The sequence below is a fragment of the Schistocerca americana genome, chromosome 8 (genome assembly GCF_021461395.2).
Source record: "Schistocerca americana isolate TAMUIC-IGC-003095 chromosome 8, iqSchAmer2.1, whole genome shotgun sequence".
In the NCBI taxonomy this organism is placed as follows: domain Eukaryota; kingdom Metazoa; phylum Arthropoda; class Insecta; order Orthoptera; family Acrididae; genus Schistocerca; species Schistocerca americana.
In genome coordinates this window covers 429649467-429658859 of record NC_060126.1, presented here as the reverse complement: position 1 = coordinate 429658859, position 9393 = coordinate 429649467, and the positions used below count along the sequence as shown (strand labels likewise).

General features: G+C 47.1%; 1 pseudogene; it reads right to left on the bottom strand.

Moving 5' to 3' along the window:
* Positions 1-1812: 1812 nt before the first annotated feature.
* LOC124546042 lies at positions 1813-1930 on the bottom strand (annotated as a pseudogene).
* Positions 1931-9393: the final 7463 nt, after the last annotated feature.

Here is a 9393-nt window from a genome sequence, read left to right as displayed (position 1 = left end):
TAGCTGTGTGCACAGTCACAGACGTTGCAGTGTGGCACAGAAATGACTCCTACCAGATTCTCAGTAGTGGAGGGCCGCTGGAAGAATGGAAGCAGGACAGTCGCAAACAGATGTGGCCAGATGGCTTAACGTGAATCGTTCTGTTGTTCCTCGGGCGTGGCGACGGTTTACAGAGACCGAAACTGTATGCCGTCTTCGACAGTGTGGCCTTTATTGTCGGAGACCTGTTGTGTGTGTTCTTTTGACGCGTCTTCACAGAAAGAAACGTCTCTAGTGGAGTCGTCAACACGTCACCTGGACAGTCGAACAGTGGGCCAATGTTCTCCCGGTTGGGTCTGGAGAGTGGTTCTCTACAGATTCGCACCTGACAGGAATGTGGAACACGATTTCGAAAGAGATCGATATCGAGGAGGATCGCTAATGGTGTGGGCATGGATCATGTTGACAACTCGTGACAACTCGAATACTTATCCATGCAATTGTGCAGGTGAATCGGAAAGATTTTTAACTGCTGTCAGGTATGATGACGAGATCTTTGGACTCACGTACGGTTGTTGCGGGGAACTGCGCGCCCAGTCTTCGTACTGATGGACGATAATGTAAAAATACCCAGACTAGAGACAGAGGTCGAGAAGAGGTTCGCGAACTTAACACCACTTATTGCCAAAACCGCCCATTTCTGAGCCAAAAACATCCTATTAGAATGGGAAGAATTGCCCCAAAATATAGTACCATACGACATAAGCGAATGAAAAAAAGCAAAGTAGACTAATTTTCGTGTCGAACGATCACTCACTTCAGATACCTTTCGAATAGTAAAAATGGCAGCATTATGTCTTTGAACAAGATCCTGAACGTGGGCTTTCTACGACGGTTTACTATCTATCTGAACACGTAGAAATTTGAAATGTTCAGTTTCACTAATCTTATGCCCATTCTGTGCAATTAAAACGTCAGGTTTTGTTCAATTGTGTGTTAGAAACTGTAAAAACTGAGTCTTACTGTGATTTAGAGCTAGTTTATTTTCTACAAGCCATGAACTTAGGTCATGAAGTGCACTATTTGAAAACGAGCCGATGTTGCACACAACATCCTTTACTACCAATCTAGTGTCATCAGCAAACAGAAATATTTTAGAGGTACCTGTAATAATAGAGGACATATCATTTATATAAATAAGGAACAGGAGTAGCCCCAACACTGATTCCTGGGGCACCCCCCCATTTGACCGTAACACACTCAGATCCCACATCACAGCCATTCTCAACACTGTGAATAATGACCTTTTGCTGTCTGTTGTTTAAGTATAAGGTGAACCAATTGTGAGATACTCCCTGTATTCCCTAATGGTCCAACTTCTCGAGCAATATTTTATGATCAACACAATCAAACGCCTCAGTTAAATCAAAAACTTTGCCTAGCGTTCAAAACCTTTTGTTTAATCCATCCAGTGCCTCACAGAGAAAAGAGAATATAGCACTTTCAGTTGTTAAACGACTTCTAAAGCCGAACTGTACATTTGATTGCAAATCGTGTGATATAAAATGATCAACTATCCTTACATATACAGCCTTTTCATTAACTTTAGGAAAAACTGATGGCATAGAAACGTACTCCGTCTACAGGCCACAAGTGGCCCATCGGGACCATCCAACCGCCGAGTCATCCTCAGCTGAGGATGCGGATAGGAGGGGCGTGTGGTCAGCACACCGCTCTCCCGGTCGTTATGATGGTTTTCTTTGACCGGATCCGGTACTATTCGGTCGAGTAGCTCCTCAATCAGCATCACGAGGCTGAGTGCACCCCGAAAAATGGCAACAGCGCATGGCTGCCTGGATGGTCACCCATCCCAGTGCCGGCCACGCCCGACAGCGCTTAACTTCGGTGATCTGACGGGAACCGGTGTATCCATTGCGGCAAGGCCGTTGCCCGATGGCATAGAAAAAATTGTCTATATTATCCCTTTCTCCCTTTTTATAAAGCGGCTTTACTTCAAAATGATTCAAATGGCTCTGAGCACTATGGGACTTAACTTCTGAGGCCTTCAGTCCCCTAGAACTTAGAACTAGTTAAACCTAACTAACCTAAGGACGTCACACACATCCATGCACGAGGCAGGATTCGAACCCGCGACTGTAGCGGTGGCGCGGTTCCAGACTGTAGCGCCTAGAACCGCTCGGCCACTTCGGCCGGCGCGGCTTTACTACTGAGTATTTTAATCGTTTAGGAAACTGACCATTCCTAAAGGAAAAATTACAAATGTGGCTAAATACAGGGCTAACATGTGCAGTACAGTATTTTAATATTCTGCTAGGCACTCCATCATAACCACGAGAGTCCTTAGTCTTCGGTGATTTAATTATTGACTCAATCTCCCCCTTCTCTGTATCACAGAGGAGTATTTCAGACATCAATCTCGAAAAGGTATTTGCCAAGAGATTTATATTATTGCCTGTAGAAACTAAAATTGTATTTAATTCACCAGAAATGCTCAGAAAATGTTAAATACCGTACATATATCTAACTTATCGGTGACAGGTGAGGTGTAGGGCCGGCCCGCGTGTGGCTGCTGAATACCACCTGCCGGTAAAATGTGCCTGCTTTCCTCATTATCGCTATAAACCGAAGGTAATGGATCACTGTGACTTGAGAAGACGCTCAGGGTTCCTCGCAGACGTATGGGCGAACCGTACCGTCAAATCTGTGAGTTTGAAAGAGGGCACATTATTGGCGTGACAGAATGTGATCCATCCATCCGGGATATTGCTGCTCGTGTGGGATGAAGTATTTCAGCAGTGCAACAGGTGTGCGCCGAATATCCTTTCCCAACAACACCCCAGACCCCATTTTTAGCAAGACAAATACATGACAGCTTGTTGCTGTACGAATACGTGCCTTCTCGATGCCACAGGATGTCAACCTTTTGCCCTGGCCCGCCAGATCACTAGACTTGTTGCCAATCGGAAACGTATGGGATATGGTGAAACTATGGGTGCACCACACTGACACAATACCACACACCACAGATGATCTTTGGAACCAAGTGAATGCAACATGGATGATGTATCACAGGACGCCATTCGCGCCTTATACGCGTCGATACCACACGCATGGAACAGTTTATCAGTGCCGATGGCAGGCCCTGCACCTACTAGTCAACAGGACACATGCTGAATGGAAGTGCCGGCCGCGGTGGTCTAGTGCTTTTCGGCGCTCAGTCCGGAGCCGCACGACTGCTACGGTCGCAGGTTCGAATCCTGCCTCGGGCATGGATGTGTGTGATGTCCTTAGGTTAGTTAGGTTTAAGTAGATCTAAGTTCTATGGGAATAATGACCTCAGAAGTTAAGTCCCATAGTGCTCAGAGCCATTTGAGCCATGTGAATGGAAGTGACTGAAATGGTAAACATTTCTACAGAACATACTAAAGTACGTGTCCTCTGCATGTAAACGTCCTACACTATGTGACCAAAAGTATCCGAACAACTGGCTGAAAATGACTTACAAGTTCGTAGCGTCCTCCATCGGTAATGCTGGAATGCAATATGGTGTTGTCCCACGCTTAGCCTTGAATGATAGCTTTCACACTCGCAGGCATACTTTCAGCCAGTTGCTGGGACGTTTCTTGGGGAATCGCAGCCCACTCTTCACGGAGTGCTGCACTAAGAAGAGGTATCAATGTCGGCTGGTGAGGTTTGGCACGAAGTCGGTGTTCCAAAACATCCCATAGGTGTTCTATAGGATTCAGGTCAGGACTCTGTGTAGGCCAGTTCATTACGGGGATGTTATTGTCGTGTAACCACTCCGCCACAGGACGTGCATTATTAACAGGTGCTCGATCGTGTTGAAAGATGCGATCGCCATTCCCGATTGTTCTTCAACAGTGGGAAGCAAGAAGGTGCTTAAAACATCAATGTAGGCCTGTGGTGTGACAGTGCCACCCAAACAACAAGGGGTGCAAACCCCTCCATGAAAAACACGACCACGCCATATCACCGACACCGAATTTTACTGTTGGCAATACACATGCTGACAGATGACGTTCACCGGGCATTCGCCATATCAAATGGTTCAAATAGCTCTAAGTACTATGGGACTTAACATCTGAGGTCATCAGTCCCCTAGAACTTAGAACTACTTAAACCTAACTAACCTAAGGACATCACACACATCCATGCCCGTAGCGGTCGCGCGGTTCCGGACTGAAGCGCCTAGAACCGCTCGGCCACCACGGCCGGCATCCGCCATATCCACACCCTGCCATCGGATCGCCTAATTGTGTACCGTGATTCGTCACTCCACGCAACGTTTTTCCACTCTTCAATCGTCCAATGTTTACGCTCCTTACACCAAACGATGCGTCATTTGGCGTATACGAAATCCAAGTTTTTTCACCTTTCATCTAACTGTGATAGTACTTGCAGTGGATCCAGATGCAGTTTGGAATTCGTGTGTGATGGTCTGGATAGATGTCTGCCTGTTACACATTACGACCCTCTTCAACTCTCGACGGTCTCTGTCAGTCAACAGACGAGGTCGACCTGTACGCTTTCGTGCTGTACGTGTCCCTTCACGTTTCCACTTCAGTATCATATCAGAAACAGTGGACCTAGGGATGTTTAGGAGTGTGGAAATCTCGCGTATGAAACAAGTGACACCCAATCACCTGACCACGTTCGAAGTCCGTGAGTTCCGTGGAGTGCCCCATTCTGCTCTCTCAGGATGTCTAATGATTACTGAGGTCGCTGATACGGAGGACCTGTCAGTAGGTGGCAGAAAAATGCACCTAATATGAAAAACGTATGTTTTTGGGGGTGTTCGGATACTTTTGACCACATACTATACCTCTAGTCGTTCAAGGTGTTCTGTTTACGGTTCAGTAGTAACGCTAACGTATTTTAACGTATTATGTTCTCTGATAAGGTGAAGAATTCGCAATGAGGGCCGCCTATTTTACATATGGAGTTGACATGTGTGACTGTTGTGCCCCTACCGACTACTGTTGTGCGAAACTCTTATTGCCGACTGCATCACATGCTGCTTGTTCCCATTCTATTATGTGGATCGTGATATGCTCTAAGCATAACTATTTTCCTTTTTACGTAGCTTGATGACGGCCAAGGGCAAAATTAGGTAAATCCCGCATAATTAAATAAAATATTAATGTAAGCAGAAAAATGACTTTAATTAAGAAATTTACAGCTTCTATGGTTGTGTACATGGAAAAGACTTAACTACGTTTTTCTGCCCTCAGTCACTATCACAAACAGTTGTTGCGACGCAGCTTCTATATATCGACAGTACCAGTTACGTTTACTTTCGTCAGTACCGAATGGCAACCCTAGGTCGAATCGAAAGTAACAGGCGTATTAGGTAACTCGGCTTGTCCAAGTTGGTAGTTTATCACTCACGGGCCGGTCACGCTGGAGACTTCGATGCCCGCACAGGACACGAACCGCACCAGGCGGAGGTCACCAGATCTGGGGTGGGCGTGGTGAACGGCCGAGGCAACAGCAGCAGGGACACAGCCGTGCTGTGCTGTGCTGTTCCCTGCCGTGCCGTGTTGCAACCCGCAAGCGATTCCTGCCCGCCGTACTTTCAACGTCGACGCATTTCACTTTTTGAGCTCTCCGCGCGCTGGTGTTACTGCGAGGTCAGCGGAGCGGGCGAGTGGGATGTAGGCCAGTGTCTGTTACGAGGCAGGAGTTACCGTAGGCCGAAAGCGCCAGTTTCCATAACAAAGGGAACAAATTTCTTTCGTTATAGCGAACTAGAGAGAAAAACTGGCCGAACTGTTACTGAATCAACCGTTCACGCATGGCGCCACAGTGTATTACGACAGCACTACATCACATATTCAGAATGGTATTTGTACGTGGTTAAAACCGAACAAGAGACAACTGTTTAACCATTGAGCCATACCTGTCTATAGGGAAAAATAAATAAGGATGTTATATTAAGCCACGCAGCTTGTATTAAGTGTTAATGTGTTGTATTGGTCTGTAACGTAACAGTGATCAACATTTACAGTAGCTACATCTACAGTCTGTTAATTACTACGTAGGTGGCGGCAGAATATATGTAATTTCTCCACCGAAAGACGATTCATAGACTTTACTAAACATGTTCTGGCGTGATGTAGGTCAACTAACTTCAAGGGTCTTCCAGTTAAAATAGTTCAACATTTCTGTCACATTCTCTCGCCAGTCGATCAAGCATTGCGCTTCTTTGTATTCGCTGGATTTCTCCTGTTAGATCAACCCGACATGTGTGCCCTTCACTTGAACTGTATTAAAGCATGGGCTGCAAAATGTATCGTATGCAGTCTCTTTTGCAGAAAAATTGTATTTTTCCCAGTATCCTCCAGTTAGTGGCTTTCCGTGGTATTTCTAAATCGGTTAAGGTGAATGCTGTGATACTTCCTTCCCAAACGTTTCTCACAATGAGCGAGTGCTGTTATGGTTCCTTTGAAATGACGCCACTGATTTTCTTCCATATCTCTCTCCATGCGGCTTTTCGTGGATGATGCTGTAATATACAGAGAAGTTGCAGCATTAGAAAATTGCAACGAAATGCAGGAAGATCTGCAGCGGATAGGCACTTGGTGCAGGGACCCTTAACATAGAACTGACCATTAACATAGAAAAAATGTAATGTATTGCGAATACATAGAAAGAAGGATCCTTTATTGTATGATTATATGATAGCAGAACAAACACTGGTAGCAGTTACTTCTGTAAAACATCTGGGAGTATGCGCACGGGACGTTTTGAAGTGGAATGGTCATATAAAATTAATTGTTGGTAAGGCGGGTGCCAGGTTGAGATTCATTGAGAGAGTCCTTAGAAAATGTAGTCCATCAACAAAGGAGGTGGCTTACAAAACACTCGTTCGACCTGTACCTGAGTATTGCTCATCAGTGTGGGATCCGTACCAGGTCGGGTTGGCAGAGGAGATAGAGAAGATCCAAAGAAGAGCGGCGCGTTTCGTCACAGGGTTATTTGGTAAGCGTTACGGAGATGTTTAGCAAACTCAAGTGGCAGACTCTTCAAGAGAGGCGCTCTGCATCGCGGTGTAGCTTGCTGTCCAGGTTTCGAGAGGGTGCGTTTCTGGATGAGGTATCGAATATATTGCTTCCCCCTGCTTATACCTCCAGAGGAGATCACGAATGTAAAATTAGAGAGATTCGAGCGCGCACGGAGGCTTTTCGGCAGTCGTTCTCCCGCGAACCATACGCGATTGGAACAGGAAAGGGAGGTAATGACAGTGGCACGTAAGGTGCCCTCCGCCACACACCGTTGGGTAGCTTGTGGAGTATAAATGTAGATGTAGACAAGCTCGTGCCCAAACACTAATGACTTCTACACGGTCGAGTCACGTTAATGTTATCAAAAGCCCTTTCGCGGCGCAGACCCCTGCGAGACGTGAAGGAAGAGAGTGATTAAGGTTCTGGAAATACCGTCAAGGACTGAACCAACGCCAACTCCAGCGCCGTGCCCAGCTGCGCTAGTTTCTCGGTTGAGGATCAATGGCACTAACAGCCTCATCGAGATGGTCTCACAGATTCTCGATTGGGTTCCAAAACGGGGAGTTGGGTGGCCAGAGGAGCGCCGTTAACTCAGCCTGGTGCTCTTTGAACAACGAGCGTACATCGCGAGCTGTGTTATACATTGCGTTCTCCTGCTGGTAGATGCCATCGTACTGGGCAAAAAGAAGCCGCGTGTAGGCTTTGACGGTGTTCAAAAAGTGGTTCAAATGGCTCTGAGAACTATGAGACTTAACTTCTGAGGTGATCAGTCCCCTAGAACTTACAACTACTTAAACCTAACTAACCTAAGGACATCACACACATAAATGCCCGAGGCAGGATTCGAACCTGCGACCGTAGCGGTCGTGCGGTTCCAAACTGTAGCGCCTAGAACCGCTCGGCCACTCCGGCCGGCTTTGACGGGGTCCCCAAGGATAGAGCCATACTTGCGTTGATCCACTGTGCCCTCCAGAATGACGAGACGACACAGGGACTGCCACGAAAACACACCCCAGACCATAACGCTCCCTCCTGGTTGCACGGTGTTTGCTTTCAGGCATTTTACACCGTAAATGACGAAGACCATCTCTCTGATGGAGCATAAACGTGATTCATCTGAAAAGGCCACCTGTCGCCATTCAGTGGAAGTCCTGTTGCGGCATTGGCGTGCAAATAGCAGCCTCCTTCGCCGATAAACAGCAGACAGCACGGGTCCATGAACCAGGTGCTTGCTGCGGCTGCCCATGCACAGCAACTTTCGCTGAACAGTCGCTGAGGATACACTGATGGCGTAGCCCATTTGTTGGTCTGGGTTGTCATAACAGTTCTCCGCAGCTGTCATGCACACTTGTCACCTATGGCCCGTGGTATTCCACAGTTGCAAAAATGTTCAAAAACACCGGCCGCAGTGGCCGTGCGGTTCTAGGCGCTACAGTCTGGAGCCGAGCGACCGCTACGGTCGCAGGTTCGAATTCTGCCTCGGGCATGGATGTGTGTGATGTCCTTAGGTTAGTTAGGTTTAAGTAGTTCTAAGTTCTAGGGGACTGATGACCTCAGAAGTTAAGTCGCATAGTGCTCAGAGCCATATGAACCACTGTTTTGTTCAAAAAATGTGTGTGAAGTCTTATGGAACTTAACTACTAAGGTCATCAGTCCCTAAGCTTACACACTACTTAACCTAAATTGTCGTAAGGACAAACACATCCATGCCCGAGAGAGGACTCGAACCTCCGCCGGGACCAGCCGCACAGTCCATGACTGCAGCGCCCCAGACCGCTCGGATAATCCCGAGCGGCACCACATTTGCCTCGGTGCCAGTTGTGGTTAGCGTAATTTTGCCATGCACGGTATACTTAAACACAGCGGCACGTAACCATTTTACAAACGTAGCCGTTTTGGAAATTCTTGCATCCTTGGCCCCAAAGCCAATGATCATGCCTTTTTGGACGTCAGATGAACCGCGCCTTTTGTGCATTAGGACAATAACTTCTCTGTTTTCCGAGTCCCCCGACACGCTTTGTATACCCTCCACTGCTAGTGCTGCCACCTGCACGATGACGTCTAGATACGACTCTGAGAGGTGACATGTGCGTCAGCATCCTGTCTGATCATTTGCATCCGTTCATGTTCATTGTGCATTCCGATGAACTTGGGCATTTAGAGCAGGGCAACGCGATATCCCACATGTCCAGAAATGCTACAGAGTAGCTCCAGGAACATTCTCCTCAGTTTAAGCACTTCCGATGGCCGCCATACTCCCCAGATAAGAACATTATTGAGCATACCTGGGATGGCTTGCAACGTGCTTTTCGGAAGAGATCTCCACCGCCTCGTACTCCAACGGATTTATGGGCATTCCTGCAGGATT